At 42.9% G+C, this 24,856-nt stretch overlaps 2 pseudogenes; both read left to right on the forward strand.

The window, feature by feature from the left end:
- Window positions 1-652: 652 nt before the first annotated feature.
- On the forward strand, window positions 653-738 carry LOC123573197 (U6 spliceosomal RNA; annotated as a pseudogene).
- Window positions 739-17,476: 16,738 nt separating this feature from the next.
- On the forward strand, window positions 17,477-18,525 carry LOC102139118 (large ribosomal subunit protein eL6 pseudogene; annotated as a pseudogene).
- Window positions 18,526-24,856: the final 6,331 nt, after the last annotated feature.

Below are 24,856 nucleotides of genomic sequence, written 5' to 3' on the forward strand. Positions count from 1 at the left end.
AGGCTTGGAAGGGTAGTAGGAGTGGGAGGAAGTGCAAGAGGACGTGGGGTTGGATGGTTAATGAAAAAGGGCCGGATGTGGTGGCTCATGCCTGTAATCCCAACACTCTGAGAGGCTGAGAAGGGTGGATCACCTGAGGTCAGTAGTTGAAGACCAGCCTGGCCAACATGATGAAACCCCATCTCTTCTAAAAATACAAAATTAGCTGGGCATGGTGGCATGTGCCTGTAGTCCCAGCTACGCGGGAGGCTGATACAAGAGAATCGTTTGAACCCAGGAGGCGGATGTCACAGTGAGCCAAAACTGTGCCATTGCACTCCAGCTCGGGCAACAAGAGCAAAACTCCATCTGGAAAAAAAAAAAAAGAAACCAAAAGAATGAAAAAGACCTAATGTTTGACAGCACAACTATATATAGACTATAATATGATTAAAATAATATTTTAATTGTACATTTTAAAATAAGAGTATAATTGGATTGTTTTTAACACAAAGGATAAATGCTTGAAAGGATGGATACCCCATTTTCCATGATGTGATTATTACAGATTGCGTGCCTGTACCAAAATGTCTCATGTACCCCTTAAATATATCCACTTACTATGTGCTCATAAAATTTAAAATTTAAAAAATTAAAAAAAAAAAAGACCTACTTGCTTTGGCAGCACATATACTGAAATTGGAATGACATAGAGAAGATTAGCATGGTCCCTGCTTTTAAAATTAATAATATTCCTTTAAAAGATAAAAAGGGGGAAAAAAGGAATTCAGATTTTTCTGGGGTTCTTAGATATTGGAACCCACGTGGCAATATTTCCAGGTATCCTTAAGGGAAAAATTAAATTGGTGACATTAAGAGGCTTGGGGACAAAAGCAGTGACCTATGGTGCTTATCTGCTGAGGGGTGCCTCTGGCCATTTGAGGTGCCAGTGACTTTGGTTCCTGTGGCTGAATGTCTCATAGTCATTGACATTTTGGCTGCTTGGGGCCCAGCACATCACCACTGCCTGAAGGGTGTGCCCGCTCACAGCTAAGAATTCCAGCCATTACGGTGGGGCATATCCATGCCTGCCTGCCACCTAAGCCACCCAAGCCCCAATGGGTTATTCAGCAAAACAGTACTGCATACTAACTGAAGAACAGGACATTATTGTGTTAATTATTGTTACAAATAGAAATGCTACAAACTACCCTGTCATAATGTAACAGCTCAGTTTGGCTAGTCAAAAAGGCTTTCGGATATGGAGACTAACAATGGACTGTCCGTGGGCTAAATGTGAAGGCCACATTGGCAGTAAGCCAAAAAAGTATTCTAGATACAACCAAGCAAAAAAAATTAATCTTGGAGGCATCCACTAATAAAAAGGGGGTCCAACAGCTGGTAGGCCTCTTTGGGTACTGGGGCATTGGAGACAGCATGTACCCCATCTGAGTGTTCTTTTGCTCCCCTAAGTCAGGGTGACCAACAAAGCCACCAACTTTGAATGGGGCCCTTTGTAGCAGTGGGCCTTGGAAGCAGTTAAATAAGCCATGGTCCAGGGACTGCCATTAAAACCTTTAGAACCTGCTAGCCTGATGGCATTAGAGTAGTCCCCACTTATCCTCGGGCAACACATTCCAAGACCCCCAGTGGATGCCTGAAACTATAGATAGTGTCAAACACTATATATACTATGTTTATCATAGACATACCTATGGCAAAGTTTAATTTATAAATTAAGTACAGTAAAAGATTAACAACACTAGCTTAAAGTAGAACAATTATAACAATACACTGTAATAAAAGTTATGTGAATGTGGTCTCTCTCTCAAAATATCATCTTGTGTTGTACTCCCCCTTCTTCTTCTTGCGATGAGGTGATAAAATGCCTAAGTGATGAGATGAAGCGAGGTGAGCGAAATAGGCACTGTGACGGAACGTTAGGCTACTGTTGACCTCATGATACATCAGAAGGAGGATCATCTGCCTGGGTGATCCTGGATCACTGAGCCATGATAACATCTGTGGTTGGATGTCAGGGGCAGATGATGTCAATGACTAATGGGCAGGTAGCATACACAGCTTGGATACGCAGGAGAAAGGGATGATTCATATCCTGGAGAGGGTGGTATTTCATCATCCTACCCAGAGTCACTTGCAATTTAAAACTTATGAATTGTTTATTTCTGAAGTTTTTCATTTAAAATTTTTAGACCAAGTTTGGCCAGGAGCAAGTCAAACTGCAGAAAACAGAACTGTGGAGAAGGTAGAACTACTGTACAGGAGTTACAACCCCCATTCCTGCTGACTGGAGTGTGTGGCAACAGAAAACTACCTCTGGGATACACCAGTCTCTCAGATTTTGGACCCCGAAGCTACATGAGGCAGCCACCAAATACATTGAATGTACAGAAGATGGTGAATAAGCCCTTCCCTGGGTGGGGATTTTAGTACGGTAATGATGAGTGTTCACCAAAGTTCATATCGTCAACTAAGGCATCTCTGGTTCCAACCCATTTTTGTTTTGCCAGGACTGGTCTTCTTCCTGGAACTTTTCTGAAATAAGACAAGAACTGAAAGTGCACCAGTTACAAGTGGGTACTTTTTCAGTCTGTACCTGAAAGTCTGGGATACAGTCCCTCCATTAAACTCTCTTCAATTGCCTTCCTGGACTGTGCCCTATTTCCTGCCAGGACTGTGATTTGGTGCTTTACTTCATTGATTTTTTTGTTTTCAAATGTCATCTTGTCAGTGAAGCCTTCTTTTATTCTTCTAGAAAAAGAAAAAAAAAATATCTCCTTCCTCTGAACATTTAAAACACATTGTAAGGCCAAGCACAGTGGATCGCTTGAGTCCAGCAGTTCGAGACCAGCCTAGGCAACATGGCAAAACCCAGTCTCTACAAAAATTAAAAAATTAGCCAGGCTTGATGGCATGCACCTGTAGTCCCAGCTACTTGGGAAGCTGAGCCTGGGAGTTCAAGGCTGCAGTGAGTCATAATCACACCATTACACTCAAGCCTGGGTGACAGAGTAAGACTTTGTCTCAAGAGAAAAAAAAAAAAGTTTTGGCAGGGCGAGATGGCTCATGCCTGTAATCCCAGCAGTTTGGGAGGCTAAGACAGACTGATTATTTGAGGTCAGGAGTTCGAGACCAGTCTGGTCAACAAAGTGAAATCCCATTTCTACTAAAAATACAAAAGTTGGCCAGGTGCGGTTGGTCATTCCTGTAATCCAAGTGCTTTGGGAGGCTGAGGCGAGTGGACAACCTGAGGTCAGGAGTTCGAGACAGGCCTGGCCAACATAGTGAAACCCCATCTCTACTAAAAATACACAAAAATTAGCCAGGCATGGTGGCTCACGGTTGTAACCCCAATTACTCAGGAGACTGAGGCAGGAGAATCACATGAACTCAGGAGGTAGAGTTTTCAGTGAGCTGAGACCACACCATTGCACTGTAGCCTGGGCAACAAGAACCAGACTCCGTCTCAGAATAAATAACTAAATAAAAATAGAAAAATTAGCTGCGTGTGGAGGTTCACGCCTGTAGTCCCAGCTACTCTGGAGGCTGAGGCAGGAGGATCACTTGATCCCGGAGACAGAGGTTGTAGTGAGCCGAGATCACACTATTCAATGCAGCCTGGGAAAAACAGCAAGACTCTATCTCAAATATATTCCTTTTCAAAAAAAATTGTATTTTTTTTCTGTCAAGCATTTAGATGTAAATTTTTCTGTATAGTCCTTTGGAATGGCAACTCAATACACAGACACCCAGTATAATATAAAGGTTATTACCATTAAAAAATAAGTTTAAAAAGTAATTAAATATTATTACCATTAAAAAATGATAATGGCTACTCCTTGCCACTGATCAGAGGGAGGACTCTATCAGCTAGGTCTGAGGTTCCCCATTTTGTGGGTCAGAACAGCTTAAACATCTTGCTGACTGTGAAGGTGGGGAAGGACATGAAGAGAAACAGATATTGCTCTCCGCACCCCAGAGAAAATGTTAAAAATCATTATTTACTCTAGGGCGTGGTTTAGGATAGAGGAGACTCCCTTATACCCGAAAATATATTTCTAACCTGCTTGCTATTGCCTGAAGTCTATTTAATGAGGGAGATAGCCTTTTATTCCACAATTAGAAATGAAAGACCTCAGATGCAATGTAAAATGAGTTAGAGCAAATGAATTTTTAAGTAAAAGGTAAACAATAATGATAATTTCTTCCTCTCTCCTTCTCTCTCTTTCTCTCTCTCCTTATGCAACCAACGGTTTGGTAATCTACACTTTATCTTTCAGGCATGATCTTCATTACTTCAAGTATGCAAATGTGAAACAGATAAGGGCCTTGCCTTGCAGAGTTTATCTGATAAGGGATAGTGTTAAAAAGTCAGCAAGTCCTGGGTATGTGAAACTGAGTACCAAGAGGAGACTGGATATCGTGAAATCAAACTTCTCGAATTCCACAAATTGGCCTCAGGTACAGTCTATTTTTGAAACAAACAGAAATGGAGTTTAAAGACGTTCCACATTTGATGGATGCATGAGCTTTTAGAAGTGCTCTAACTTTCCCTGTCAGTTGAAAATTACCATCCTGGGAGCTGAGACTGACATTTTTGCAGAACAATCCTCTTTCTCCCTCAGCTCCCAATATTTTTTTTTTGAAATAGCGTCTTCTTCTGTTGCCCAGGCTGCAATGTTGTGGCTCCATCACAGCTCACTGCAGCCTTGACCTCCTGTGCTCAAGCGATCCTCCTGCCTCAGCTTCCTGAGTAAGCTGGGACTACAGGCATGCGCCACCACCCCTGGTCTTTTTTTTTTTTTTTTCCTTTCTTTTTTTTCTGTAGAGACAGGGGCCCACTATGCTGCCCAGGCTGGTCTCAAATACCTGGGCTCAAGTGATCCTCCCACCTGGGCCTCCCAAAGTGTTAGGATTACAGAGGTGAGCCACTGCACCCAGCCTGAACACCGTTGTTTTTGAACAGTGCCTGACACATAGTAGGCATTTGGTAAATACTTGTGGAATGGATTTGTGAATGATGTACTTTTATTCCTAAATGAATTCTGAATACTTTGTGACCTGTCTTAATTTTTTTTTTTTTTTGAGACCGAGTCTCACTCTGTCAACCAGGCTGGAGTGCAGTGGCCTGATCTCTGCTCACTGCAAGCTCCGTCTCCTGAGTTCACGTCATTCTCCTGCCTCAGCCTCCCGAGTAGCCGGGATTACAGGCGCCCACCACCACGCCCGGCGAATTTTTTGTATTTTTGGTAGAGAAGGAGTTTCACTGTGTTCACCGTGGTCTCGATCTCCTGACCTCATGATCCGCCCGCCTTGACCTCCCAAAGTGCTGGGATTACAGGCGTGAGCCACCATGCCCGGCCTGTGACCTGTCTTTTTATGGTTCAACAATGTACTAGGAGCGTTTTCATGTCATTTTAAAATTCTACTTTAAAACTTTATATTTTGGAAATTTTCAAGAAACACAGAAGTAGAGAATATAGTATAAGGCCAAGCGCAGTGGCTCATGCTTGTAATCTTAGCACTTTGGGAGGCTGAGGTGGATGGATCACCTGAGGTCAGGAGTTCCAGACCAGCCTGGCTAACATGGTGAAACCCCATCTCTACCAAAAATACAAAAATTAGCTAGGCGTGATGGTGCATGCCTGTAATCTCACTACTTGGGAGGCAGAGGTTGCAGTGAGCCCAGATGGCATCACTACACTCCAGCCTGGGCAACAGAGCTAGACCCTATCTTAAAAAAAAAAAAAAAAAAAAAAGGCCAGACCGGGCACAGTATCTCATGCCTGTAATCCCAGCACTTTGGGAGGCCGAGGCAGGCGGATCACCTGAGGTCAGGAGTTCAAGACCAGCCTGGCCAACATGGTGAAACCCCGTCTCTACTAGAAATACAAAAAAATTAGCTGGGCTTGGTGTTGGGCGCCTGTAATCCCAGCTACTCAGGAGGCTGAGGCAGGGAGAATTGCTTGAACCGGGAAGTGGAGTTTGCAGTGAGCCGAGATTGTGCCACTACACTCCAGCTTGGGCAACAGAGCCAGACTCCATCTCAAAAAAAAAAAAAAAGCCAGGCTCAGTGGCACAGTGGCTCACACCTGTAATCCCAACACTTTGGGAGGCGGGGGTAGGCTGATCACCTGAGCTCAGGAGTTCGAGACCAGCCCGGGCAACATGGTGATACCCTGTCTCTATTAAAAATACAAAAATTAGCCTGGCGTGGTGGCGTGCACCTGTAATCTTAGTTACTTGGGAGGCTGAGGCAGGAAAACTGCTTAAGCCTGAGAGGCAGAGGTTGTAGTGAGCCAAGATTGTGCCACTGCACTCCAGCCTGGGTGACAAAGTGAGACTCCATCTCAAAATAAATAAATAAATAAATAAATAAATAACAAATTAAAAAAATAAATAAATAACAAATTAAAAAAATAAAAGAATACAGTATAAAGAAGCCCTTATACAAAAAGAAAAATAAATAAGCAAAACAAACAAACAAACAAAAAACAAAAGAAGCCCTCGTGTGCCCATTCACAACTTCAGCAACTTTTAACATTTTGCCAGATGGAAAGTGTTCTGTCTCTTTAACCTCCCTTTTCTTCCCACATGCCATACATTTTCACCCCTAAGTATTTTCTGTGCATTTGTGTGTGTGTGTGTGTGTGTGTGTTGTATGTTTTTGTGACAGGGTGTTGCTCTGTCACCCAGGCTGTAGTACAGTTGCACAATCATAGCTTACTGGAGCCCCAAACTCTTGGGCTCAAGCAATCTTCCTGTCTCGGCCTCCGAAGTAGTTGGGACTACAGGCACACCACCAACCCGGCTAATTTTTATTTTTATTTTGTAGAGACCGGGTCTTGCCCAGGCTTGTCTTGAACTCCTGGCCTCAAGAGGCCTCTGCCTCGGCCTCCAGAAACATTGAGATTAAAGGTGTGAGCCATTCTGCCCAGGCTCACACATAAGCATTTTAGAATGAATCTCTAGTAAACTTTTTTTCATAACCACGGTGCTTTTATCATGTTTAGTAAAATTAATACTGCATTTTCTTCAAATCATCTAAACCCAGTCTTATACAAATTTCCCCAGTTGTCTCAAAAATGTATTTTTATAATTGGTTTGTTCAAATGAGGGCCTTAATACAGCCAGATCATTGCAATTTAAGGCAGGTAACAGACAGTGATGTAGGGGATGAGAATGAAACTAATTTTTATCAACTGCTAAGTACTGGCTTTTTTACAGTCACTATACTTGTGTTTTATATATGCATGATCTCATTTAATCCTCAGAAGGTCACTGTTAAACAGTTAGTGCTGAGCTTACATTACCCAAGCGACACGTTCAATCGCTTGGCAGGTGTCAGTCCAATGACTCCAACCAGGGAGGATTTAACAAATGTATTTGATTACTTGCAACAAGTAAAGAGAACATTGGAGTAGTTCCCAAAGCAGTGCCTCCTGGAACAAAGGTGAAAGTGGGGCCTTTATTGTGCTGTTCAGCTGAGTCATTGTATATAAAAGTGGGATAAAGTCAGGGCAGGTGCAGCCCTTGATCATGTTTCTTCATACATCACATATATAGAAAATGATGACTAGGCTTCCGTCTTGGTTTTAGTATGGTAATGTGGAAAGTTCAAAAAAAAAAAAAGTTCATCTCCAACTCAGGCATCTCTGGATCCAATTGGTTTTTGTTTTGCAGGGGCTGGGGTTGTTCCTGGAAACTTTTTGAAACAACAAAAACTCAGGGTGCAACAGTTACAAATGGGTACTTTTTCTGCAGTGACCTGGGGATCCTGGGTTACACTTATCCCACAGATGAGGCTCAGAGAAATTAAGTATCCAGCCCAGTCACTTAGAGATGAACAGATTGCTGATATTTAAAGCCAGATCTGTCTCATGCTGAAGTTTCTGTTCATAACTGCTGTGTTGTGCAGGATAATAGAGAAAATAGTGAACTATTTCTCAGACTATAGATATTATAAAATAAATATTTCATGAAGAAAAACATTTTGACTTTATGAAAGTAATGTTGGAAGGAGTTATGCCACTTGCTATTTGTGAGTGTGGGGACCAAGGCTTTTCTTTTGGCCCTCTGAAGTTTCACTGAAAAAGCAACTCACAAAAGGCAAATTAGTTGCAGAAAAGGCATACAAATTTACTTAATGTGTATATGCAGGAGGCTTCAGAATGAAAACTCAACCCCTCAATGAGTATAGAAGCTTGTATATCATCTTGAGGTTACAGAAAGAATGGGGGCTAGGATCCTGGCAAAACAGGTTATGGAAGCAGGATGAAGAGGAATTCTGTTGAGGGGCAATAAATAATTTCTAGGGAGAATCCAATGTGTTTGAAGAACATACAGTGGTGTGGGACAAAGTCTGTTGGGCCCGCAGAGTGGACAATGGTTTTTGACAAAAATCTGTTCAGGTTTCTGGACAGACTTTAGTCTTCCTTTCTACTATATTGTTACTGGGGGTCCCAGTTACCCCTAAAGGGGCTCTTTTCTGTGTGGTGTCCAGAAACCAATACACAAAACCAAGTGTCAAGCAGTGCAGGCTTTGTCTAATGACCATGGAGTTGGGGAAGTGGGAGTATAGCTTACAAATAACTTTCCAACCCCTGAGAACTGGGAAGTCACAGATGCACGGTATCTTACTTAGTAAAGGGGCTGGGCATTAAGAGCAAGGGAAGGAATATTCCTGCTTTTTCTTGGGAAGGGATGAAGATTTTCTTGGAATCAAGGAGCCTCTTCTTTTTTGTCCTTTTTTGGTCTCTTCCAGTCATTGTCATGGTGATTGTCAATCGTCATGGTGCACATGCAAATGTCATTTAGCACGGAAATTGGATTAGAATGAAGCTAGGGGTTCTTCAGGGGATGAATAAGCTGCCTAAGAAGAAATCCATGATCACAGACATCCTGTTTCCTAAAAATAAGCAGAGTTAAGCTGAATAGGAATTTAGGTATATCACATACACCTTGCATTGGGCAACAAAAGCAGAATAGGGGTCCAGCTAAGTCTTGCAGGCATTGCAAGCGCAACAAATTCCCTTTTTAAATGTTCATGCCTCATTCTTGAGGGGTGCTGAAGGGCAAAGTCTATTTTCTGTAGCTTCTTTATGCTAAGTTTGGGCGTAGGTAAGTATCCTGTTAAAGGACTGAAACTCTTCCCTGTCATTTTCAGATAGGTTTGATTCTCTCCTGGCTATAGGCTTAGCTGTTTGTACCCCTGAGTAGCCCAACATTAGAAGGTTTACGGCTTTTAGGCTTATTGCAACAAACTTGGTGACAGAGTTCAGAAGTCAGGGACCCAAAATTAAAATGGTTACTGCTGTGACAATTACTGAGACAATGGGGCTTCGTCATGGTCCCAGCCACCCTAATTAATCATTAGCTATCCTGCCTAGGATGGGTGAAGAGGGGTCTCCCTTTGTCTTGTCCAGTATGGCTATATTTTAATAACAGATTTCTAAATTTTCTTCAACTTGGCCAGAGGTATTTATATAGAAGCAATATTCCTCTCTTCACATGGTACATGTGTCCCTGCCTCTGCTGTGAGTACATCTAGAGTCATTTGTTTTTGTAGCATTGAAGTAGGGAGTTCAAGTCTGTCTGTTGAGCATCCAGAGTATTGACTCTAGCTTTCTGTGGTTGTTGAATATGGATTGAGATGTTTTTAATGGACTTCTCTAGGTCACCTATCCCTAGACACCAGAAAATGCTTTGGTATAGGGAGTGCCCTATACCACTTCTACTAATAATTAGATTAGAGGTAGCTAAGGGCCCAAAGTGGAGTTGGTCTGGATCATATAGGTTCCTTTCTCCACAGCCTTGGATCCTGTGATATTTAAAGCAGTGGAAAGGAATACCCTAAGATTAAATACTTTCCCTGAGGACCCTAGATGAGATGTATTGATGCAAACTCCCTTCTAACACTGAGAGATAGTAATAAAGAGGTTTATGCCACATAACCAAAGGTTTCCAGTTCCTTTTAAAGACATTGCAGATCAGATGTGGTGGCTCATGCTTGTAACCCCAGCACTTTGGGAGGCCGAGGCAGGAGGATCACTTGAGCTCAGCAGTTCAAGACCAGCCTGGGCAACATAGTAAGACTCCATCTATATTTTATGAAAGAAAAAGAGAGAGAGGAGAAAAAGAGACAGAAGAGAAAAAGGAAGAGAAAGAATGAAGAAGGAAGGAAGGAAGGAAGGAAGGAAGGGAGGAAGGAAGGAAGGAAGGAAGGAAGGAAGGAAGGAAGGAAGGAAGGAAGGAAGGAAAAAGAGAAAGAACAGCTGTTGCAGTGGTAAGCCCTTGTAACCAGGCATGGAAGTGGGAGGCATGTAACCCTATGGACTCCAGGTCTTTTTCAGGGTCCCATGCATCCTGGGGTCAAAATTTGAGGACATGCCATGAAAAATAATCATTAATAATTGTATTTGTGCTCCCGCTTTTGGTGCCACCTGCAGTGAACAATCACCACCTGGGCTTGTTCTCCTACAGGCTGGTTCTGTTATTTAAAGTCCAATAGCTTTAAAAATGACAGCACCATTCTGACCTGTTTGTTATCAGATGTTAACATGCCCCTTTCCTTCCAAATAGCTCCATGTGTGTAGCATAGAGTAGGCATACTTGGAATTTGTGCATACACTGATAATTTTTCCTTCCCCCATCTCCAGCAGCCAGGTTAGTGCAGTAAGTTCTGCTTTTTGAGAACTTGAGAGCATCCCGTTGGGAGGACATGGGCCTCTATAACTTTGGTGAGACAGACAATAGCATAACCTGTCCTCCTCTGTCCCCTTTGCATACAGTTACTCTCTTCAGTCAACCATTTGGCTTCTGCATTTTCAATGGGCTGGTCTACTGGACTATACTTCTTCCATCACTTCTAGACAGTTGTAGAATAAATGCCCATCCTTAGATGGAAATAGGGTGGTAGGGTTCTAATTATGACACACCTTTAAAATGTTGGGGGGTTATCAATAAGCATTACTTATAACTGGAGGGTCCTGCCCCGGGGATAGCCATTCTGCCTCCCCCTTCTTTTTTTTTAATGAGAGTTTGGGTATGGTGAGGAGTCCAGATAGTTAAGGGCTGCCCAAAGGTTAGCTTCTCTGTCTCCTTCAGGAGGAGGGCTGTAGCTGCCACTGACCAGAGGCAAGATGGTTTGCTTTTAGCAAGCAGGTCCAATTGCTTAGAAAAGTAGATCACCACCTGAGGCAGAGGGGCTAGCACCTAATACCCCTAGGGATATTCCTTCTCCTCTCATGGACATAAGGATGGAAGGGTTTGCTTACAGCTGGTAGGGCTGATGCTGGGGCTGTCATAAGCTGGGTCTTAACCTCTTGGACTGCTTGGTTGCATTCTACCATCCATTTAAAAGGGCCCATGTCCTTTCCTTTTGATTGTTTATACGAGGGGTGGGCAATGAGGCCAAAATCAAGAATGCAGAGGTGGCAGAACCAGGCCATTCCCAGGAACCTTCAGCGTTGCTTCTGGGTCCTTGGTGCTTATAGTTGGCATATTACCTCCCATCTGTCTTGGGACAAACGTTGTTCTCCTTCTAGGAGGGACCCCAAATAGGTAACCTGCTGCTAAGAAATCTGTGTTTTTCCCTGGGAGACCTTATAATTTCCCTTTCTGCTAAGAAGTTGAAGACTAGCATGGTATTCTGATCTGAAATTTGTCTGGAGGGGCTGGAAATAAGAATGTAGTCCGTGTCCTGGAGGAGGGTTCCCTGTTCCAAGGTCAGGTCCTCCAGAACTCTGTCTAAGGCCTCTCTAAATATTGTGGGTGACTTCTTGAGCCCTCGGGCTGTATTACAGTTCATCTTAGCTGCTGTTTTTTGCCTGTCTGGGAATCCTGCCACTCAAAAGCAAAGAGGAGCTGAGAGTCTGCTCTGCAGGATACAGAAAAAGGCATCTTTTAGACATAGGACTGAGTACCATGTCTAACTAGGGGCAGCGTGGACAGTAGGGTGTAAGGTTTAGTAACCACTGGGTATATGTCTTCTGTGACCTTATTAATTGCCCTAAGATTTTGTACTAGTCAGTATTTTAAATTTGGCTTCTTAACAAGAAGGAGGGGAGTATTGTAAGGGGATTGACAAAGCTTGAGTAGGCCTTGCTTAAATAAATTGTCTATGACAGGCTTAATTCCCAAAGTTCCTCCTGGTTCAAGGGGTATTGCCTCTCATTTGGGTAGGGACATCCTGGTTTCAGCTTGATAATCACAGGGGTCTAGTCCTGGCCCTTCCAACTTCCTGGGTCGTCCATACTTGAGCATACATCTCAGGTAAGTCAGGTCCTCTGACTGACCTGCCCTTCTCAGGAGGTAGGAAGGCCAGGGCCTACAGATGGCCCCTATTTTCAAGAATTTCAATTTTCAATTCCTTTCCTTTAAAGTATATGGTTACCCTCAGCTTGTACAAAAGGTCTTACCCTAATAGTGTGAAACAGGACACTCAGGCAAAGAGGAAAGCATGTGACATCACTGACCCATCTAAATCACATTCTAATGGTTCCATGAAGAATTTGTTCTGTGATTTCCCTTCTACTCCCACAATAGTGCATTTATTTTTGCATAAACTTCCTTGCTGGGTATTCAAGACTAAGTGGACAGCCCCTGTTTCAACTAAGATTTTCTCCCCTCTTACGGTTAAGGTCAGCTGGGGCTCCTCCAGGGAGACTTGCAGGGCTGTGTGAGGAGCCTCCTGGCTCCTTTCAGCAGCCTTGCTCGGCTACTTGCACCATCTGCCTGGGCAGGGCATGGTCTTGCCACTCTAGCAACTTCCACTAATTTCACTGGAGACATTCCCCTTTCCAGTGACCCTCTTCCTTTGCATATGGCACACTGCTTAGAGCCTAGCCTCCGAGATCTCCCTAGTCGGGGTTTCCAGTGACTTTAGGGGAGTTGCAGGGCCTTTTCTTGGTGGGCCCCATCTGGGTTTCCTACTGATTCAGGAGGGTGAGAGCCAAAATACTGGCTGTCTTCTTGGCCCTCTTGTCCTCTTTGGTATCAACCTCTGCATCTCTGTTGTTGAACACCCAGAAGGCAAGTTCCACCAGCGTGTGGGAGAGAGTTGTTGGCTCTGTCTAGTTATACTTTTTGTAACTTTTTTCTAATATCAGGGGCACGCTGAGATACAAAATGGGATTATTAAGACAGCCTCCCCTTCTGCCCCCTTGAATGAATTGGGGTCAGTGCTGGCGTAGATAGGAAGACATTCCCTCAAATCTCACTATGAAGATAGATTGTCTCTCCTGGGGTCCTTTATTACTCTCCTTTAGCTAACTTCAGTTGGTAGATTTCTTTCCTGTGGTCTCTATTTTTTTAATCCTAACACTCTACAGGGACTGAGTCGTGCCCTTCCTGTGCCTGTCTCAGGGTCCCAAAGGCAGCCAAGGTCTGGTGTAGCCTCATTCCTTGGTCTTTTAAAAGGGTGGCTTGCCTTGTCCCTGTGGGCTCCATCCACTTCCTCGCTAGCCTTTTTGAGAACAGAGCTTTGGTTTTTCTGTTTTTTTGTTTTTGTTTTTGTTTTTTTCCTCCTGAGAGGTGAGAACAATGTTCAAAAGGGATTGGATACCTGCCTAGTTGGGGTCATGGGTCTGAAAATACCCTAAATGAGGTTTTGAAGACCCTCAGGATCTCTTTCTAGTCATTTAGAATGAGGCTTCCAGTTATAAAGATCTGAAATTGTGAAGGGAACATGTACAGTAACCATCCCTCCTTCCCTATTGGAGACCTGCAGGAGGGGAGAGGTAAGATGACTCACCCTGGGTACTGTCCCGGCTGACTCCCTGAGAGGAGTCCAAGGATGATGAAAGAGGGTGTGTTGCCTGCAGGTAGGGGCTATTATTCCCATTTGATAGATGAAGAGGCAGCTTAAAACCCTCCCTAACCACTTCCCTCTCCCCTGCCCCTTTTTATCCTTCTTCCATGCCTATGCTTAATTTTTCTCCATAACATTTAAGTCATCATCTGACATTATATTTGTTACTTATTTTCTCTCTGTACCATTAGCGTGCCAACTCCTTGAGAATGCACTTCTGTTGAGTTTTGCCTACTGCTCTGTCCCTTTGCCTCTGTGGTTGAGCTCTGACATGCTTAGACAGCATGCTTTTTGGTGACACACTATTCAGAGACATGAGAATTAACATAGAAATGAATTTAAAGAGACTGTGAAATGTAGCTCACACTTGTAATCCCGGCAGTTTGTGAGTCTGAGATGGGAGGATCGCTTAAGCCCAGAAGTTTAAGATCAGCCTGGGAAGACCTTGTCTACGAAAAATTAAAAAAAAAAAAAAAAAAAAAAAAAATTTAGCTGAGCATGGTGGCTCATGCCTATACTCCCAGCTACTATGGAGGCTGAGGTGGGAGGATCACTTGAGCCCTGCAGTTTGGAACTTCAATGAGCTGTGATTGTGTCACTGCATTCCAGCCTGGGCAACAGAGGCTTGGTTTTTGAGACCCTGTGTCAAAAAACAAGGCTGGGCTTGGTGGCTCATGCCTATAATTCCAGTACTTTGGGGAACCGAAGTGGCTGGATCATTTGAGGCCAGGAGTTCAAGACCAACCTGGCCAACATGGTGAAACCCTGTCTTTACTAAAAATATAAAAAATTAGCCAGGTTTGGTGGCGCATGCTTGTAATCCCAGCTACTTAGGAGGCTGAGGCACGACAACCGCTTGAACTGGGGAGGTGGAGGTTTCAGTGAGCCAAGGTAGCACCATTGCACTTCAGCCTGGGCAACAAGAGTGAAACTCTGTCTCAAAACTAAACTAAAATGTAGTAAATGTTCATTAGTCTGTACACTTGCTCCAATATTTCTCTTTATTTTGTCATATATAAAGTATGTTTTGTTAAAAATAACACTTCAGATTGAAAATAATACGTGGACAGCAATTACTGCTTACTGCTTAACTGGGCTGTTACTGTGAGGGAAACATGAGCCAGTATCTGTGACACACTGTAAAATGTAAAGTACCCTACAACTGTCGCTAACTGCTGTCCAGAGAACTGTTTTTCCCCTTAAGTAATTTGCTTTCCCTTCTCCCCTGCTCCTTTCATTTCTCATTCCTCCTTCTCTCCCTCCTACTCCATCCTTCTCCTCCATCCCCCTCCTCCCTCTCTCCTCTCCCTCCTCCTACTCCTCACCTTTTCTCTGCTCTCTCCTCTTTCCCCCCACAAGTCCTCCTCATCTCCTCATCGTTCCCTCACTCTAGCATCTCCTCTCCTCCCTCCCTCTCTCTGTTCCTCTCCATCCCTCCTTGCCCGTCCCGTCCGTCCCGTCTCCTCCCTCCTCAGCTTTTTCCCTCCTCCCGCCTCTTCGATCTCATTTCTCGGTAGTGTCTCTCTCTCTCTCTCTCTCTCTCTCTCTCTCTCTCTCTCTCTCTCTCTCTCTCTCTCTCTCGGCTTCGCCGTCCCCTCGTGGCCGATTTGCATCACTGCACGTGCCGTGGGCCCGAGAAAGTCTCACCCTCTCAACCCCTGCCAATGCAGCGGCCTATGGATGGCAAGCTGAAGGCTGTGCACAGCAGGGAACCTCAAAAGCTGAAATGCACATGTTTTGCTCCTAGAAACGTTGCCAGGCGTGGTGGCTCACGCCCGTAATCCCAGCACTTTGGGAGGCCAAGGTGGGCTGATCACGAACTCGGGAGTTCAAGACCAGCCTGACCAGTAAAAATACAAAAATTAGCCGGGCATGATGGCGTGTGCCTGTACGTTTATATGAATACAAACTGAGCTTTATTTCCATCCTCAGTCCCTTCCCGCTTAATGGCATATCCTTCATCTTAGTCAAACCAGGCTACTCCTGAGTCAATGGTCTTCGTCCTAGTAAATTCAGGGCTTTACTGATTAATTCTGGGCTCCTCCTTTTCCTCAGATGGTATCTCAGTTTGGACATGAAGAGAAGACCGCTGCTGTGTCCACGCATGGAGAAGAATTCCTGGCCCTCCCTGGTCGTCTGTCCACTAGGGCATCTGCCTCTGCGTTCTTGTGCCCTGGTTTCTGACTGCAGAACCACTAAAATCCTGGCTTCTTTCCTCAACATCCTGGAGAGGTATCCTCAGCCTCTGAACCTGTCAGCCACATTCACACCCAGAGGAAGCAGGAAGCATCCACAGCTTCCCCTACACCCTACAGCTCTGCCTTGGGTCCTCCCAAAGCTATATCCAAATAAGGTTGCATTCTGAGGTACTAAGATTAGGATTTCAACATATGAATTTTGGGGGACACAAAACTGAATCCATAAAAAGGTGGTTCGAATCCTTTTAGAAAACATGTTCCGAAAGTCCACGTATCTACGAATTTTTGAAAACTAGAAGATGATTTTGAATTGAGCCTGCTATTAAGAGAGACTTCATTTAAAGACTGAAAATAAACATCTTCTACAAGAATGATTTATTTTGTGCATTCCTAAACAATGATCAGCATATGGTAGTTGCTGAAGTATGCCATTGTTTCTATAGGAAATCTAGACATTTTAGTTACTTGGGGATGGAAATGGGAAAGTCATTTTCTTTGGAAGAGTAACTAGGAAGGAACCCAAAATAAGGGTATTGTCAAGGATAATTCACCAGATGGAGAAGGTCTTGTTAGTTTCTTTCTTAAAGCATCCCCCTTTACTGTCTGAGAAACTTGTCTTCCTATCTTCACCCATGGAGGAAGAAACTCAGTCAGTCCTGTGTTTCTTGCTGAATTCACCAGATCTCAGAAATTCTGTTTCAGTTGTCTGTTAAGGAAGACCTCTATAGATTTAACTTGGTTGTGATACCCTCTTCTCTGGAAAGTCTCATCTCTGAGCTCTTTAGTTGAATATTGTGACTACCACACATGAGAGAAGGGAGGGGTATGAAAACCAAAGTTAGTGAGGAGTGGTAGGTATGGGAGAACAGGGTTGGGGCTCAGAAGGCCTAAATTCTGTCATGAACTGAATCCATACCCTGGAGTGTCAGATTGATTTATTGGCTTAAACAATAATGAAGAGTTTTCTCAATTCATAAGATGTTCTCAGGTAGGACATGGAGAGACTCTAGTGAGGTGGCATGCCACAGTCATTCTCCCTCCTCCTAGTGATCTTTTCTGTATTGTAGAGGCAGGAAAACAAAAAACTACATCTCTTAGTTTCTCAGGCAGTCGTGATTTGGAAGAAAAATGTAGCTTAAACAAACTATATCTAGCAAATCAGATGTAGTCACATGGAATTTGGAGGATAGAAATGAGGCGGGGACTGCATTTCTGCAGTTTCAACTGTTGTTTGGTTCTCCTGTGTACTGTTGTTAGCAGTCTCCAGTGACCCATAATGGATTTTTAAGACTTGAGAGGCAGGCCATAAGGCATCTGTTTTACTGGTGTTTATGCAGGTGCTGCATGGTTCTGGAGCTGGCAGCAGGTGGGAGCTTTCTGACCGTGGCGGTTTTCTTGGTTGTGGCAGTGATGCTGTAGTCTGTGGTGGTGACACTGTAGTGATTTTAGAGGAGCCAGCAGCTCCCTCAGTGGTCCAGTTCTGCAGTGTGGCATTGGAAGTCAATCTGAAGGCTCAACATAGAAATGTTACAAAATTTCTTGTAAAAAATCTTTTCCTGATCTTGCAAGATGGCAGGTGAAAAAGTTGAGAAGCCAGATACTAAAGAGAAGAAACCCGAAGCCAAGAAGGCTGATGCTGGTGGCAAGGTGAAAAAGGGTAACCTCAAGGCTAAGAAGCCCAAGAAGGGAAGCCCCATTGCAGCCGCAACCCTGTCCTTGTCAGAGGAATTTGCAGGTATTCCTGATCTGCCATGTATTCCAGAAAGACCATGTACAAGAGGAAGTACTCAGCCGCTAAATCCAAGGTTGAAAAGAAAAAGGAGAAGGTTCTTGCAACTCTTACTAAACAGTTGGTGGTGACAAGAATGGCGGTACCCGGGTGGCTAAACTTCACAAAATGCCTAGATATTATCCTACTGAAGATGTGCCTCGAAAGCTGTTGAGCCACGGCAAAAAACCCTTCAGTCAGCACGTGAGAAAACTGCGAGCCAGCATTGCCCCCAGGACCATTCTGATCATCCTCACTGGACGCCACAGGGGCAAGATGGTGGTTTTCCTGAAGCAGCTGGCTAGTGGCTTGTTACTTGTGACTGGATCTGGTCCTCAATCGAGTTCCTCTACGAAGAACACACCAGAAATTTGTCATTGCTGCCTCAACCAAAATCGATATCAGCAATGTAAAAATCCCAAAACATCTTACTGATGCTTACTTCAAGAAGAAGAAGCTGCGGAAGCCCAGACACCAGGAAGGTGAGATCTTCGACACAGAAAAAGAGAAATACGAGATTACAGAGCAGCACAAGATTGATCAGAAAGCTGTGGACTTACAAATTTTACCAAAAATCAAAGCTGTTTCTCAGCTCCAGGGCTACCTGCGATCTGTGTTTGCCCTGACGAATGGAATTTATCCTCACAAATTGGTGTTCTAAATGTCTTAAGAACCTCATTAAATAGCTAACTACAAAAAAAAAAAAAAAAGAAAAGTAAAGAAAAAAAACCTTTTCCTGTGTAAACAATCTGAAGTGCGTTCGATTGTTTGCATTATAACCCTGACAACACAGAGGGCAATTCCAATGTATCCTCATTAAAGACCCAGATTCTTTCCATCTTTACATTTTGCAAGGTTAATGTAATGCATCAGCTTAGCTCCCTTCATGGTCACAAGATGGCTACGATTATCTCTAGGATCATATCCAGGCATAGTAACACCCACAGAGGAATTTGTTTGTTTTCATTGGTTTGTTAACTGTAGTATCCCTTGGGTCTAGAAAAGTGCTTCGCACCTATTAGGCCAACAATAAATATTTGTTGAATGAATAAATGAATGGATGGATGGATCACTGATCTAGAACCACAAAAGAGCCTGTTTACTTTTCTGCTGACTGGCCTACCCTCCCTGCAAAATGGAAAGAATGTTTTTTCTAAAGTAACATACATATACACATACACAAAAGCTGAGTTTTCATATCCTAATACTTTGTTTCTAACAATGCAACTCAAACTCAATTAAGGAGAAGAAAAAAGGAATGTATCATACTATTACAAGGATACAATGGGGACTGTGGAGCTCAAGCACAGAGCTCCAGCTGGGCCTCATCACAGCTGGGAAACTGAGCAGAGGGAGTGAAGATGACAAGCAGAGGAGTCAGCTGGAACTAGGGGACACCCCAAGTTCAGGTATCCCACAGGCTGTGACCTTGGGCAACAGTATGTTTTGGAAGTTTCTGAACCTTTCTGCTTACTGATACCTGTGCTAACACCAGAATAAGAAAGAAATTCTGGATATGCATCTGATGCCAAGGGGAACAGCTGCCTCTGTCTGCAAGAAAACACCTTCCTCTGGTGCAAAGGCCTGAACTCTTTTTTTCTTTATATTTTCTGCTACATTTTTGGATTTGCAGGTCCTCCTATGTCTTTCATAACTGCTCTTATAGTGCAGCCATAGATGAATGGACATGGCTATGTCCCGGTAAAACCTTATCTATGGGCAATGAAATTGGAATTTCATATAATGTTGATGTGGCACAGATGATTATTCTGCTTTTAATTTATATTCAGCAATCTAAAAATGTAAAAACAGCTGTAGGCAGTACAAAAACAGGTAGTAGGCCACATCTGGCCTGCAGGCATGTTTCCTGACCCTTGATCTACCCTAATGACTGTTGGATATTTGAGATGTTTTCTGAGGCCTGGTTTTTCAACTCTACAAAAAAAGTTTTTAAAAGTTTTTTGCTCAAAGAAAGGAAATCTAGTGAAGTAACTGACCTTTAGCTTATCATGGCCTGGCTTTTTTGTTAAGTGTTTTATATTGAATACAAACCAACAAAAATCCTATTACTAAACCATCAAACTGTCCTACTATTAAAATGCCACTCTTTCATAAGTGAATTACTACTGTTTTTATACCTGGGATATGGAATGTTTTATATACTTGATAATTATGTCTTAGAAAAGAAAACTTTTTGGCCGGGCGCTGTGGCTCATGCCTGTAATCCCAGCACTTTGGGAGGCTGAGGTGGGTGGATCACTTAGGTCAGGAGTTTAAGACCAGCCTGGCCAACATGGTGAAACCCCATCTTTACTAAAAATGCAAAAATTAGCTTGGCGAGGTGGCGTGCACCTGTAATCCCAGCTACTCAGGAGGTTGAGGCAGAAGAATTGCTTGAACCCACGAGGCGGAGGCTGCAGTGAGCCGAGATTGGGCCACTGCACTCCAGCCTGGGCAACAGAGGGAGAAAAAAAAAAAAGAAAAGAAAAGAAAACTTTTTTTAATTGAGTATTTGTAATTTGTTGTTCCCTGTGATTTTATGCTATAAAACTTAGGCACTTCTATAAATACATATTAAATATAACCCTGTGTTATACTGGAGTTCTTATGATTAGAATCTGCATATTAGAAGGAATTAGTTCAAAGAGCAAACTCTAATGAGAAGACTCATTTATACATTCATTAAAACATTTTTATTATTATCAATTTATTATTATTATTATTATTTTGAGATGGAGTCTCCCTCTGTTACCCAGGATGCAGAGCAATGGCATGATCTTGGCTCACTGTAGCCTCCACCTCCTGGGTTCAAGTGATTCTTGTGCCTCAGCCTCCTGAGTAGCTGGGACTATAGGTGCATGCCACTTTGTCTGGCTAATTTTTGTATTTTTAGTAGAGAAGGGGTTTTACCATGTTGGCCAGGTTGGTCTTGAACTCCTGACCTCAAGTTATCCACCCGCCTTGGCCTCCTGAAGTGCAGGGATTATAGGCATGCTCCCGCCTGCATTAAAACATTTTCGGTAGATTTAATACTTTGATCATAATTGGGAGGTGTCGATCAAGTTGTCTTGTAAATCAAGTTGGCTTTTTGTTGTCAGATTCATTCCCCATCCTTCCTCTGCTCTGAGCATCCTTACCTTCTGGCTTCTGGGTAGGGTTAGCCAATGGAAGAATGACAAAAGGTTGGAATTCAAGAGGAACTCTGAGGCCAGGATATTCTTTCTTTCTGCTTCCTGTAGCATTGCCTACAATAGCTGCATCCATTTCAAGGTTTGAGATTCTCCCCTTGGAATTCTAGCTCCTGATGGGTCATTTCCTGCGGACCACTGTCACCCTTCTACCTCCCACTCTGGGCTCTAACATGGGCTCTTCCCGCTGCCCCTCCATCCTTATGGGTGATAATAGCTTCTTGTTGTGGCTATTTTAATCTCTGGGTTACCCATCTGTGAATTCTTATCTTGGCAGCCAGTTCATTTTGCTCTTTGTGACGATGTCTTATAAGTTCAGCCTAGATCATCTGCTCCTTGCAGGAAGGTAAAGTGATCTCTTGTATGAAATCTTATCTCAAACAAGAGGCTCCCTAACTCTTCAGTTTAAACTTTAATTTTCTCTTCTGTAAAATGAAACTACTGACACTGTTAAAGTCTGCTGACCAAAGACCTCTAGGAACACACCTGTGGTCAAACAAAGCTAGGTTTATTAAACTTGCTACAGCAAGAGAGAATGAACACTAGTGGAATAGTAAGGCATCTAGGTAAGGGGGGGTTGGGAGAAGCTTACTATTCTAAGGAGAGTGTAAGGGAATCAAATATCAGCTCTGGACTGGGTGTGGTCAGGAAGTGGAGCAGTTCAGTAACTGAGTGTGAGTCACTTTTTTGAATTTTTATTTAGGAGGCAGGAGAAGAATTAAAGTGGGGCTGGGGATGTCATTGGTAAGAAATCACAGTCACTCTACTATCCTGGAAAAGGGGTATTTACTTTTTTTTAATGGGTGTAGAGTGTCCTTATTTCTTTCCTGTGTCATATGTAGTTATGGATTGATCTTGTCTTCATCTTGTTCCACCTCAGGTAACACAACGGCCTTGTGTGATCATTGTTTATACTGTGCAACAACATAAACAAAAACAATTTTTTTGTGTGTCAAAATTGTGTATGTTCAATTGCCCTAGCTTTTAGTTTCTACATGTTGGGCAATTTTTTACGTTTTCAGCACCAACCTCACAGGCTTATTGTAAAGATGGAATATATTATATGTCAGCATATAAAAATTCAGATAAATATTATTGGCACATAATAAATGCTTAATAAACATCAGTGCTATGGTTTGGATGTGGTTTGTTAGACCCCACCAAGTCTCATGCTGAAATGTGATCCTGATATTGGAGGCAGTTCCTTGGGGGAGGTGTTTGGATCATGGGGGCAGGTGCTTCATGAATGGTTTGGTGCTATTCTCACTGGAGGGAGTGAGTTCTGACTCTTCGTTCTCACAGCACTGGTTGTTAAAAAGAGCCTGGCATCTCCTTCTCTTTCGTTTTCTCTGTCTCACTATGCGATCTCCACATACTGGCTTCCCTTCACCTTCCACCATGAGTGGAAGCTTCCTGAGGCCCTCATCAGAAGCAGATGCTGGTGCCATACTTCTTGTACATTCTGCAGAACCACGAGCCAAATACACCTCTTTGCTTTAAGATTACCCAGCCTCAGTTATTCCTTTGTAGCAACACAAACAGACTAAGACACTTAGTTTATTCTAAGTGTCATTACTGTTGAGAAAACTATAGACTAGACATTGGTGGTCCAATAGAGCCCCTTGTACTGGCTCACAGGAGCCAACTATGCACATCTCTTCCCAATTTAACATTCAGTGACTCTGCATCTGTAGTTTGAATCAGTTATGGTGAGAGAATTTGGAAGCATCACTTGCTAAGATAGCGTCTTTCCCTCAAGAGTTGATCGTTAAACATTTACCAGTACACCCATCTGGGAATGACCAAGACAGTAAGGAATTCAACAAAAAACAAATGTGGGATTGAAATTTACTAATTTCTTAAAAAATAAATTTAAAAATATATTTACTTTGATGAGAGTGGGAAGAAATCTGAGTCAAGCTAAAATAAGATTATACCTAGAATGAAGTCCACATCAATATAACATTTTTAAGGTAGTATTGCGTTTACTCTTTTTTTTTTTTTTTTTTTTGAGACGGAGTCTTGCTCTGTCACCCAGGCTGGAGTGCAGTGGCGCGATCTCAGCTCACTGCAACCTCTGCCTCCCAGATTCAAGCGATTGATTCTCCTGCCTCAGCCTCCCGAGTAGCTGGGATTACAGGTGCGTGCCACCACACCCGGCAAATTTTTTTTTTTTTGTATTTTTGGTAGAGATGGGATTTCACCGTGTTAGCCAGGGTGGTCTCGATTTCCTGACCTCATGATCCGCCCACCTCAGTCTCCCAAAGTGCTGGCATTATAGGCGTGAGACACCGCACCCAGCTTTCTTTCTTTCTTTCTTTTTTTGAGACAGGGTCTTACTTTGTCACCCTGGTTAGAGTGTGCAGTGGCACGATTTTGGCTCACTACAATCTCGACCTCCTGGATTCAAGCAATCCTTCTACCTCAGCCTCCTGAGTAGCTAGAACTACAGGTGTGCACCACCATGCCCTACTAATATTTGTATTTTTTGTAAAGATGGGGTTGTGCCATGTTGCCCAGGCTGTTCTCAAACTCCTGGGCTCAAGGGATCTGTGTGCGTTGGCATCCCAAAGTGCTTGGATTACAGGTGTGAGCCACCACGCTCAGCCTTGTATTGCATTTACTAAAGAGTATTATCTATTTATATATATCTGCTCAGCTTGGTTTTTTAAGGTGAGAAAGTAAAGTGCGGGAGATATCCTAATTAATTTACAAAACAATGGTGCATTATTAAATGAGATAATAATTTTTAGAATTTTGGAAAATTGTATTTTCTGCCATATGTTTATCATGTACATGTTAATGATTCTAGTTACCTTATTACATGGTGTTTTATGAGAAGACTGTAATTATGAGATTAGTTTATGCACTAAAACATGGGAGACAAATGAGCAAGGGGAAATAAAGCATTGTTATATTAGTTATGAATAGCAGCTAGTGATACCGTTAGCTATAACACTTGTGTTATTATATAATGGAGTTGCTATAACACAGCTTTAACTGTAAGTCTCAGTTTTTAAACTCAATAAATGCCTTTTTTCCCTCAGGCAACATCTAATGCAGGTTTTCTGGTTGGTCTTACCAGCAATCACCAAGAGATCATTGAGTGGCTTTGGCTCTAGGATCATGGAGTTCTCCACTGGATTTTCAGCATTTGACCAACAGAAAGAGAAAGGAACACTCATGAGAAGTTTTCCTAAACCAAGACTTCTTCCCACATTTCATTGTCCGTATCTCAGCCACATGGCCACATCTAAGTACAAGGGAGGCTGGGAAATGTAGATTAGCTGTGTTTCTGATGGGAAAAGAAACAGACCTTCATAATTTTTTTTTTTTTTTTTTTTTTTTTTGACAGGATCTCGCTCTGTCACCCAGGCTGAAGTGCAGTTGCATGATCTTGGCTTACTGCAATCTCCACCTCATGGGCTCAAGTGATTCTTGTGCCTCAGCCAGCCACCGAAGTAGCTGGACTCACAGGCACACCTGGCTAATTTTTGAATTTTTTAGTAGAGGTGGGGTTTTATCATGTTGTCCTGTCTGGTCTTGAACTCCTGACCTCAAGTGATCCACCCGCCTTGGCACCCCAAAGTGCTGGGATTATAGGAGTGAGCCACCATGCTGGGCCCAGATTAGCTGTTATGTTAGAAACAATTCATTATAAATAACCAGACAGAAATCTGCTGTGCTGTGAATCACCATTAAATACCAATTAAAATGAGCGAATAAACTTCTATAAGTTAAAGTATTTCACTGAGTTTTTCATTCCAGTCGCTGATCTAAATTGGTGATCATTTCCAGGTTTCTCCACAGCTGGATGCTGTCAATGTCTTGTCCAATTTTAGCTGCAACCTGGGATGATGACCATTTTTACTTTTTTTTTTTATCCTCGTTA

Source organism: Macaca fascicularis, chromosome 4 (genome assembly GCF_037993035.2).
Source record: "Macaca fascicularis isolate 582-1 chromosome 4, T2T-MFA8v1.1".
NCBI lineage: Eukaryota > Metazoa > Chordata > Mammalia > Primates > Cercopithecidae > Macaca > Macaca fascicularis.